The following is a 12694-nucleotide window of genomic DNA, read 5'->3' on the forward strand; positions in this document are numbered from 1 at the left end:
ATCAAAGAATCACAAACAAGGAAATAAATTTTTGTAGATTGAATCAATAAAATATCTTTGGATAGTAAGAAAGGATTGAGATAGGATATTCCTACTAGACGAAATTCTACTTTTCTTATACTTGAGGGTGCTATTTTCTATTGTCATGCCTTTTGCCATTTGAAGGTGACTAATTCAAAAAGCATTTTCTACCTACATTTGAGTGGGATACGGTGGGAAAAATTAGTGCTTTCTTGGATTTATTTTATGATGCCACTTGTGATATTTGTGGAACCAAATACCCCGTAGCCAATATGTTTATACTTGTTATTGTTTGTTCTTGCTGGGATTGTAATGTTGGACCTATTGGTATTCTTACAATGTGCTTATGCTTGTTATTTTTAGGATGGTAATTTGTAATATTGGTATTGTTAGAATATGCTTATGTTTATTATTGTTGGGATTGTAATATTGGCTTTATTATAGGTTGATACTTCAAAAATATTGATATTTTTTTTGTTGGTATGAGACTTTTGTGTTTGGAGGTATGACTAGTAAAATTATAGATTTAAATTTTCATGTGAAATTTTATTAATCAAGTCAAAAGGGTTTAACTTGGGCTAGTTAAATTTGTTTATATGAAATGAGTTAAAACAGATTGTGTCGTGTTAATCCAATTCTAATTAGTTACTAAACGGGTTATGTGGATCGTGTCATGTCACCCGTTATTTATATGGGTTATGTTAAAATTTTAAGGTCTGACAAATTTAATTAAACGGATTATGTTCGAGTTGACCCTTATAGTCCAATGTTCATTAATTGATACAACATGAACATGAGTTGCGAACATGAATTATCATAAGTTTTATTTATATAAAATCCAAAATCTATTATATATTTTAAAAAAAAACGTTTAAATGGCTGAAAATACTACAAGGTAAATAACGAGGGTGAAAGATTTTCATTCCAGACTGGACCGAAAATCATGTTGGTCGGTCTCTATCCATGTTGTATGACAAATCTGGTTTCGGTCTAGTCTAAGGTGTGGCTTTTTTTAACCGGACAGGACCAAAATGTTTACATATAAGTTTTTTAAATATTTATATATATAATATATTATTTTATATAGTAGTTGTATAAATTAATTATGTAATTTTCATTTAATCTATCACCATTGACCATATAAAATGTAAAATCATATATGCTATCAATTAACTAATATATCATATGATAAATCATATAATAATATATGTTATTATATGTAGATACATACTCTACTATTTACAACTAATTAAAGTAATTATGTAATTTTTTTTTTAAGATACCTAAGTTGTAAGTAAGTATGAATAATCTATGTACAATAAAGTTATAAAGATTCATTAACTATATATAAAATGCTAGAATTTTAATATAGGCCATTATGAATACTAAAGCATTAAGTTAGTAACTATTAATATCATAAATATAAATATAATTATAATTAGTTATTTTTTAATGATTTAGTTACACAATCCATAATAAAGAGTTCACTTAATTTTAATTTTACTAATTTAATTAATTTTTTGTATTAATTTATCTTCCAAAAAAAAAAGAGGAAAAAAATATTGATGGACTAATTAGACTGATAGCTAACAGTCCAGTTTGGTCTATAGGGATAATTGGTCCAGTCCGGTATGGCAAAAAGGGTGGACCAAAATTTTCTGTTCGTGATTTTTCTAGACTGGACCAAATTAGATCGGACCGATTACATCCCTAATAATAACTATGTAAAAGACAAAAAAGAAGGCATCAACATGTTATGGGAAACGATTAGCAGACAAAGATTATAAAGTTAAATTGAGTTTTTTTTTAAAGTAATATTAGATATAGTTATGGATTGTATAAGCACTGTATTCATTTTATAAAAGAGTAAAATCTATTAATAAAAAGTTAACTTTTTTATATGATTTTTATATTTAAATAATTTTTTTAAAAGAATACAGGACATTTGTGTAGTTTACGATTATAAATATTATTCATCTTCTCTTGGTATCTATTTTGCTGCAATTAAGGTAGCGGCTGAGATCACGGATTCGGGGAGCGGGAGTGTCAGGCACTAGGCGGGGCCGGGGACAGAGGCAGAGCAGGGCCAACGAGTAAAGAGTGAGGCCGAAACCTTGGCCCACCAAGCACATGCAAAGCGTTTTCGGGTGGAGGCTCCACCTCCAACAATTTGTTTCCAATCACGTGCCCAATCAATGTTTATAGTTAGAGGCTTAGAACTTACTATTTATGGGCCCATTTTTGTCTCATACGATATATTTTGAAAAAACAAAAAAAAAAAAAAGATTTTCATATGCTCCGAGCGAAAAGCAGCTTGCCAGCTTTTACCTGCCGGTTTAAAGAAAAATTATTTTTTTTTAATTTAATAAAGATGCAGGTTTTTTTTTTTTTAATTATGATTGACTGTACATAGACATTCACTTACAACATTGCTCAATTGATTTCAGTCATATTATTAAGGACGTAAATTAGAGATGATAATGCCTAAAATTGCACAATAGGCTGGAAGGGAGAAATGAATTATTCCCGATTCACGTTTGGTTATTTGAGTTTTGATACGGTACTATTCGCATTCATCCATATAATAAATAAGCGAATAAAAATAAATAAATAAATACACAGAAATTGATGTGGTTTGACATAATACCTATGTTCACGGGTTGTTTAGGGGCGAAATCCATTATAATAGGTGATTTTACAATCTCTCATAGCCTAACATATCGCTCAATATAATGGAGAAATCTCGGGTTTCAAGAGGTTGAAGACAATGCCTCCCTTGAGAGAGATTTGATGGAGTTATTATGTGTGATGGAGTTTGTACGTATGGAGCTTTTGTGGAGAGTTTTTCATATTTGTGGAGATCTTCTCCTTATATAAGGTCTATATCGTTGGAGTGATTGAGTCTAACTTGCCTTGTGAAGCCTTTTCCTTTTAGGAGCCCGAGTCTCTTTCCTTTTAGGAGTCCGAGTCTCTTTCCTTTTAGGAGTATGTGTGTCTTTTCTTATCTCTTAACTTGACTTTCAACTTTATCTCGAACCTAACTTTTAGGTTGCTAATTTGACTCCTACAAATGCCCGTGATTCTTAAGGTCGATTTACACAAGAAGGCCTTAAGAATCTTCAATCAATAATCTACATAATAAATTTTGAAAATTGGTCCTTAGTTTCCTGTTTGGTCCGGGGTTTTCTGTTTGTTTTGTGCTAAGCGGTAAAGAGCTCAACTTGAAGAGATAGGCAGGAGATGTACTCAACCGCATTAGGTGCAACCATAAAGCTCTGCTTTGGTAGAAGATGTACTCGACCACATTAGGTGTGAGTGTTGAGCTTGGTTTTGAGTTTGTTTATTTGTGTGGATGGTTGCCTGAGAGATTGTCTATTGTTGACGAAGAGTGCATATTTCCATAATTGGTTTTTTTTTGTTTATTTTCGTGATCCTTTTTACTATTATTGGTAGTAGTGGATTCTCTGCCCCTTGATGTAAATCATACTTTGATGTTCCCATTTCGGGGTTGATGTTAGAGTTTGTTTGTAGTAACCTGCGCTTAAGTGGGCAGGAAGCCCATCAACTCCCTGAATCCACATTAGGCGATTGCTGAGCCCGACGATTAGTTCCCGAAGGAAATCCGCACGAGGCGTTTTTGGAGCTTGGGGGCTTGTTCCCGAAGGTAACCCACTGGTGGCAGTTGTGGCACGAGCATAAATACTCGGCGTTTGCTGGAGAAGATGTTGTGCTTGTATTGCTATTTAGGGAGAGAGGACGGGTAGTCCAGAGAGTTGCCCACTTGTTAGGTGCCTGGGAGGTCGGGTGGTCCCCGACCTTTCCCACCTGTTGGCTTATCATGAGGGAGGTCGGGTAGTCTGATAAATTATCCCGCCTGTTGACCCTCGGTGAGAGATGAGTGAGGTTGAGCGGTCCCTGACCTTTCCTACCTGTTGGCTTGTCATGAGGGAGGTCAAATCTTTAGACTCGTCAATTGTGTTTAAGGGTCTTGTGGTCTTTTGACCTCTGCACCCTTTTTCGTAAGCACCGCACGTCTTTTGACTCGTCATTGGTGTTTAAGGGTTGCGTGGTCTTCTGACATCCACGCTCTTTTTCATGGGCACTGTGAGTCTTTTGACTCTTCATTGGTGTTTAAGGGTCGTATAGTCTTCTAACCTCTGCGCCCTTTTTCTTGGGCACTGCGAGTCTTTGGATTCGTCATTGGTGTTTAAGGGTCGTGTGGTCTTTTGACCTTTGTGCCCTTTTTTGTGAGCACTGCGAGTCTTTGGACTCATAATTGGTGTTTAAAGGTCGCGTGGTCTTCTGAACTCTATGCGCTTTTTCATGGGAACCATGAGTTTTTGGACTTGTCATTGGTGTATGGGGGGATGCTCAAACGCAGTGTTGTGGTGGGAGGCTAAGTTCGATCTCTTTGATTGGTTTTCACCAAAAACTAAATAGGTTAGTGTAATACAAATTACAAGTTTGAGATTTGTAATCTTGTTGTTCATGGTGTATGGGGGGATGCTCAAACGCAGTGTTGTGGTGGGAGGCTAAGTTCGATCTCTTTGATTGGTTTTCACCAAAAACTAAATAGGTTAGTGTAATACAAATTACAAGTTTGAGATTTGTAATCCTGAGCCATTCCATTAGAGTGTGGTGAAGGCTGTTGACACAAGAGCGATGCTCGTGGGCATCCATGAATTTGGCATTGATGAAGGCTTGGGATGCCCGCGATACTGAGCTGTCTATTCTGATGCAAACAGATTAAGATGCCTGCGCAGCGCCCGAGAGGGGCTTTGTAGCCGATATCCTGTGTCACATGAGCAATTTCCCATGAAATATATTTCCCGAGCATGTAGCTATTCGGATTCTCGTGGAACCTCGAGAAGTTTTGGTGAGGAAAATCTCCAAAAACCAAATTTGTTAGTAGAAAAATAAAATTAAAATAGCAAGTTTGAGAGGAAACTTATCTCACTCGTCGGAGACGATCTCATGAGCCATAGAATCGCCCTTCTCCCCTTTCCAGTATAAAGAATGAGAAATCGATCCGACAGAGGACGCCAATTGTTAATGTATAAAATTGCACAACAGGTTGGAAGGAATGAAGGAATGATTCCTGACCCACGTTGGTGATTCGGGCTTTGATACAGTGCTCTTCGCGTTCATCCATATAATAAATAAGCGAGTAAAAATAAATAAAGACAGACACATGAATTTACATAGTTTGACATAATGTCTATATCCATGGGTTGTTTGGAGGCGAAATCCACTATAATGGGTGATTTTATAAATTTCTCATGGCCTCACATATCGCTCAATATAATGGAGAAATCTAGGGTCAGGAGGTTGAAGACGATGCCTCCCTTGAGAGAAATCCGGTGGACTCACTATGTGTGGTGAAGTTTGTACATAGGGAGCTTGTGTGGAGAGTCTCTGGAGAGTGTGTGTAGAGTTCGTCAGGTTTGTGGGGATCTCCTCCTTATTTAGAGATCTATTTACTTGGAGTGATTGAGTCAAATTTGCATTGTAAAACCTTTTTCTTTTAGGAGTCTGAGTCTCTTTCTCTTTTGGAGTCTGAGTGTCTTTCCTTATCTCTTCTTAACCTTATCTCTTAGCTTGACTTTCGGTTTTATCTTGAGGCTAACTTTTAGGTTGCTGAATTGACCCCTACAAGAGATATTACTACGACCTTATGATTCTACAAATTCTACAATAAACTATATCACACATAATTTTATTTTAAAAACATGAATCCTAAACTATTAAAAATAAATACTCTAAAATTATAAAATATGAATCCTAAACTATTAAAAATATTGTTAGTTATTTTTTTAAAAAATATGATATGTTTTGATTGTGGAGTGTATTTTAATTCTAATGAAAAAAATTAAGAATAATGATTCCCCACGTGTACTTCATGGAATCTATTTTACGATGAAGTAGTAACATGTCATATGAAGAGCATCTATAAGTAAGGCTGTACAAAAATCGAACACATCGGCTATCACTAACACAAACTGGCCATCGGAGTTCAGAATTGACCGAAGCCAGTAGAGAACCGATTGGCCAACGGTAGAAAAATAGAAAAATATGAAAACCGACATCGGTTGGTTCGATCACGGTTTGAACCTGGTTCAAATTATTGAACCGACCGATTATATATATATTATATGTATATAAAACGACGCCGTTTCACTTAAATGAGTGAAACAACATTGTTTTAGTTCTAAGTTTTATAAAAACAATTATATGAAACAGCGCCGGTTTGGCTTAAGCCAAATGGTGTTGTTTCGACCTAGGGCTTAATAACCTCGCCCCCTCCCTTCCCTCTTCTTCTTTCTTTAGAATCTCTCTCCTCTTTCACATGCAGCCCCTCAACGCCACAACCCTCCGCTCCCCTCCTTTTTCACAATGCATCGACAGGAAACCGAAGAACCAATCCGAATCACGCCGACATTGAGGTGGCCAGTTTGCTCCCCCTTAATCAGTTGGTTCGGTCGGTTCAAAAGATCTAAAAAATCTATCGGTGCGGTGTAGATTTTGGAACAAAATCGCACTGACGACGTTGATTTTCACCCCTATCTATAAGAGCTTGTTTGAAAAATGAGATGACATGAGAATATTGTGAATAATAATAAAATGATTTGTGAATAATAGTGAAAATTTTTGAGTGAAGATGTTTTATTGGATCTTGAAAAAGAAGAAAGAAAAGTTTAATAATCATCCAAGGAATCCTGAGTCTGCACACAACAGCCTTCCAAAAAAAGTGGGTGATGTTGTTTGCCGTTATGGTCGCTAGGGGTTTAGCTTCCACCCACTTGGTGAAGTAATCTACCCTTACCACCACAAACTTCACCTCACTGTTCCCAGGGAAAAAGGCCCAATCAAATTAATTCCCCACTGCATAAAATGGTAGGGCGATGTGATAGACGTAAGTTCTTTGGGGGGGGGGGGGGAATGAGGTATCGGGGCAAACTCTCAGCACTTCTGGGAATTTTGGACAAACTCTTCTACATCTTTAAGGGTGTGGGGCCACTAGTACCCCACCCTCATCACTTTCACCGCCAATGATCTTCCACCAGAATGGTTCCCACACACTCCTTCATGCACCTCTGCTAGTATGTACTGTGCTTCCTCATGTGATACACATCTCAAAAGGGAGTTGAGTAACCCCGCTTGTATAACACACCGTTCACAAGGGTGAACCGCGCTGCTCTATTTCTAACTTTCCTCACTTCCCCTTATCTTCTGGCATCTCGCCGGCCTCTAAATACCTAACTATCTCTTCGACCCATCCATGTTCCCTGCCTTTACTTTGAAAGTTTCAGCCCCTATCGTAGGCACTTCCACGGTTCTAATGACAGCTTCCTTAGGCAAGGAATATCCTTCGTGTCCTGATGCCGCCTTGGCCAATCTGTTAGCTCTCTCATTTTTAGCCCTCGACACTTGCTGAATTTGAAAGTATCGGAAGTGAGCATGTCTTTTTTTGAGTTCTTCTGAATACCTTTTCAGTCTCTCACTTTTTGCTGCGAACTTTTCTTTCACCTGATTGACCATGACCTGGAAATTTGTTCTTGCCTCTATTTCCTCAACCTTGAGAGTTGCTGCGACTATCAATCCACCCAACAATGCCTCATACTTTGCTTCATTGTTGGTGGTTTTGAAGGCTAGTCGGATGGCATAATCGTACTCCACTCCTTCATTTGAAACAATATACACCCCCACTCCCTTCTAGCCCGACATGACGAGTAGTATACGAAGACATGCCAGGGCTTCAAGGATGGTTCATATTGTGGCTCCTCTGGGAACCCAGTAAATTTCGATACAAAGTCTGCCAACACCTGCCCCTTAAAGGTGCTCCTAGGCACATAATTGATGTCAAATTCACTAAGCTCCAATACCTAGTTGACCAATTGACCTGACACCTCTGGCCGCTGGAGGATTTTCTTTACAGGCACTTCTGTGAGGACGTGGATGGGTTTAGCTTGAAAGTATGGTTGCAGTCATCGGGCTATTGTCACCAACGCGAAGATGAGCTGTTCAATGCAAGGATATAACACCTCGGCTCCCCGAAAATCCCTGTTGGTGTAATATATTGGCCTTTGTTTACTGTTGTCATCGCGAACTAATACTGAGGACACCGCATGTGGTGAGACCAATAGGTACAAGTCCAAGACTTCCCTTGGCTTGGCTTGGCTTATAAGGGGAAGGTTAGCGAGGTAAGTTTTTAAGGCTTCGAATGCCTTATCGCATTTTTTGTTCCATTTCTGAGCCTTTTGCAACACCTTAAAAAATTGATGGGACTTGTCCGTTGACCTGGACACAAATCTCTTCAGGGCGACAATTCTTCTGGCCAATCTCTGTACATCATTGATATTTTGTGGTGGGCCCATAGTTAGGATAGTATCCACCTTCTCAGGGTTTACCTCGATTCCTCTTTTTGACACTATGAACCTAAGGAATTTTCCCGAGCTTCATTCTATACTGTTGCAGTACCACAAAGGCCTCTCATAGGTCGTCCAGATGCTGTGAGGAGGTCTTACTTTTGAAAAGCAAGTCATCTACATATACCTCCATATTGCAACCAATCTACTTCTTGAACATCTGATTCACCAGTCATTGGTAGGTTGCCTCTGCGTTTTTTAAGCCGAAGGGTAGCTTTGGTGCACATGCCGTTATCAGTAATGAATGACGTATTCTCTTCATCATTTGGATTCAGTTGAATTTGATTATACCCAGAATAAGCATCCATGAAGCTCAACATTTGGTGCCCTGCCGTGGAGTCAACAATCAGATCTATTCGTGGTAGGGGAAGCTGTCCATGGGGCAAACTTTGTTTAAATTAGTGAAGTCGACACACATTCTCCATTTCCCGTTGGCCTTATTCACCAGTACTACATTAGATAACCCACTCTGGGTAGTATACTTCCTAGATAAACCCCACAGCCAAGAGCGATCTATCTCCTCGGTGATGGTGGCGCATTTTTCAGTGTTGAAACTCCGACGCTTTTGCCTACCTACCCTCGCCTCGGGATCCATACATAAACTGTGTTGGATGATGTCAGGATCTATTCCAGGCATATCTTCATGGCTCCACGTGAACATGTCCTGATGTTCTGTTAGCAACTGTCTCATAGCTTGTCGCATTTCTGATCTGAGGTTTTCTCCTATCCTAACCGTGGTTCCTTGCTAGTCATAGAACAAATTGACTAATTTGAGCTGCTCACCTAGTTATTCTCGTGCCAATACCTACTTGTTCTTATCTTCCTCTTCCTATGGGAGTGATCTAGGGGGATTTGGGATGGTGACCTCTCCCTTGACCATGGGCTCTATCGCATGAATGCCCATTTTAGTGGGCTTTAACTCCTGCATGTAGCACTCTTTGGCCATCACCTATTCTCCTTTGACCTCTCCTATGCCTGTGGCCATTGGGGATTTCATCTTTAAATGGTAGGTTGACGTTACAACCCTTAATTTTTTCAATATATGGCGCCCCAAGATGGCATTGTAGGATGAGAGCGACTTCACTACTATAAAATTTGCCATGATTGAAGAAACGTGGGGGCGTTCTCCTGCCAATATTGGTAGGGTGATAACCCTCATAGGCTGGACGACGTCTCCTGTGAAGCCTCTCAGTGGGATAGGTGCAGGCCACAGGCGAGCAGGATCAATACCCATGCATCAAAAGGCATCCCAAAAGACGATGTCGATAGAACTATCGTTATCGACGAGGATCCTCCGTAGGGTAAAATTGGTGACCAACAGAGTGACCACCAACGCATCGTCATGTAGTTGAAGGATCCCTTCCTCGTCGGCCTTTCCAAAGGAGATGACTGGGGTCTCGCCATTCTCCCTCCTAGGTCGTTGCTTTGCTACATATATCTCCTAAAAGCGCGCTTTCCTCGCATGCACCTTTCTCCTGGAAGATGTCATCCCTCCTCCGGCGAACCCTCCCGCAATAGTTCAAATTTCTTCTAATGGAGGGCCCTGACGTGGGGGTGTTTGCAATCGGTCTTTCTGCATTCCCCGCCTTTTATGCCTTCTCGGGCTCTCGCTACTCCTTCTTTGGCTATCCCGGCTTTGACCCCGCCCTTGATCGCCCCGTTGGTCCGACCTGTTTTCCCACAGTGGTCCGTCGCTCTTTCTTCCTAAGACTTTACACTTTACGTTGTTGTGGGTAGTAGTCTTGTGAAAAGGACAATAACGATTTTCTCCTTCTCTTACTCTTACCTCTCAGGTTGGGAGGTCACTAACATCTTTTATTGTCAGTGCCGAGCGGCAGTGGTGAGGGCTAGCACCTTTTGTTAGTAAGGGCCTGTCGCGCCCATTCTCTTGCCTACTCCGTCAGCCTCTTCTCTATTGGCTTTGCTTGCACCAGAGTCTTGGCCTTCTTGCCGGCTTGTTCCAACTCTGTTGTTCTTGGGGGGTAGTTAAGGCTCGAAGTGTATCTTTTACATTAATAAACCCGTTGCCTTGGTCCATGAATTGTCTCAACGTATGGGGTGTTCTAAGTGCCAACTCTACCATGAATGGACTTCGAGGCCAAATGCCCCCAAGAGAGCCGCAAGCGTGATTTTCTCTTCCAGGTTGTCTGTTGTAATACACTTCTTGTTGAATCTGTATAGATAAGACTTCAGGCTCTCATCCTCTCGCTACTTGACTGTCAGGAGATAAGCTACTAGTCATCACCTCTTACGCCTGGCCAGGAATTGCGTGAGGAAGAGCCGTGACAAATCCTCAAAATGGAGAACTGAGTTTGGTGTCAAGGATGCGAACCAAGCTCGTGCCGCCCCTTTCAAGGTCGAAGGGAAGGCTAGACATGCGACCTCTCCTGGGAACCCGTGCAGGGTCATGTGTGCCCTGAAGGTGTCCAAATGCTCCATCGGATCTTAAGTTCCATCATACAGGTCAATCTGGGGGACCCTAAACTATGATGGTAGCGGCCCTGCCATCACGCTCATACTGTAAGGCAGACTAGTGTTGGCTAGCATTTGGTCTGCCAAGGATGATGTTCTACTCTTCTCGCCATTTCTTGGTACTTATCTTGGAGCTCTTGTTGCATTCTTTTTTATCTCACTCATCATCCTCCATTATGACTCTATGTGACTCTTCTTCCTGGTTGCGACTTAGCTCCGGTTCTTCCATTGGTTTATGGGGGCGTTCTTGCGAAGCCTCGTTTTCTTTCACAAGTGCTTGTATATGCACCATTAACCTTTTCACCAACTTGTATTGCTTCATTTGTGGTGTGTCCATGGTAACTGATGAGCCCACCAAACCCAAGCTGCCTTGAAGCACTTTCAATGTACAAAGCACACGTTAATTTGTTAATGAGATCCCATAGATGGCGCTACTATTTTGGCTATGTTTCGTACGTACTGGGAGGACTCCTTGGATAGCTGAGAGGTGGACCAAGGGACCTGCAAATATACAAATAAAGAAGGGAGGTGGACCAAGTTGCCTTGATGCTTAAGTCAATTTTCCTTTTTAGGAAGTGTTTACTTTGCCTTAAAATTCTGTGAGTTTGATCATACCTTGATTAGGCTTTTATGCTAGGTAGTTTGGGGTTATGTTGCTATCATCCCAAGGAGTTGTCCCATTGTGCCTCATACTTCGTGCACGTGAATCAGTTAGAGGGCGTGATACATTGAGGGAAATAATCAATGTGGTGTTGAGCTCTGACTCACGTCTCCCTTAATCAAGTCCAATAAGTCCCTCTCTCTCTCTCTTCGTGGGGAGAGCCATAGTTGTTCTTTCGGCACACATTCCCATAGCTACTATTTCACGACCATCATATCGGTTGCCTCTCAGCCTGCTGCGGTGGTGCCCACCTTTCCTTCCTTAGTGTAGAAGTTATGGTTACCTCTCTTGCATGTTTCTTAGCAGCTGTTTTCTAGAGACTTGAGGAATTTACACCCCTTCGGCCTACCTTGGCGGTGCCCACCTTTCTTTTTCCATGTGAATGGTGGTCATAGCTTCTCCCATACGCTTCTTGATAGCCATGTACTAATGACGATTCAAGGCGACTGACAAGTCGGCGTATGTTACCCCTAGCCACTTCTGTTGGTGTCTTATTACTCTTGAGGTGGGCCGAACAAGCCTCCCACTTGGCGGGACAAGTCCAACATTGGCTGTAATCTTTGCTTTATCAAACCGATGGGCCTCCTTTAGATCATGGGGTCTTGGACTCTTGGGCTAGACCTTTCTACCCTCTCCACAAACAATTGCTAACCAGACAAAGTACAGTTACAATTATCAATTGTCAAACGAAATAACTCCAATAAGATTCGGGAAAAAACATTTTTCTACATACTAAAGAGATGAAAAGGGCACAAACTAGAGAACATACAAGAAAATGAGATGAAAAGAACTCAGTTCCATGGGGAAGCACAATACATAGAAAAGACAACAATATGGAAGTGGTGTGAGACCAGGCTGGTGTTGATGGGTTTTGTGGTTGATGGCAATAGTAGAGAGTGACAGTGGAGAAAAGTTCAGCAGTGGAGGATGAACAAGCGGGTTGCTAGATTTTTGGATTTTTGTAATGATATGCTTTTTTTTTTTAAAAAAAAAAAAATCATGCAATTTTCATTGATGAAGAACTATATTACCTATATTTAATACATTGAGGAGTTTCTTCCATGTCAACAGTAAAATAAAAAATTCCTAATGCATTCTTGCCTAGAGTGTGAGC

Source organism: Juglans microcarpa x Juglans regia, chromosome 8D, assembly GCF_004785595.1.
Source record: "Juglans microcarpa x Juglans regia isolate MS1-56 chromosome 8D, Jm3101_v1.0, whole genome shotgun sequence".
NCBI classification, from domain to species: domain Eukaryota; kingdom Viridiplantae; phylum Streptophyta; class Magnoliopsida; order Fagales; family Juglandaceae; genus Juglans; species Juglans microcarpa x Juglans regia.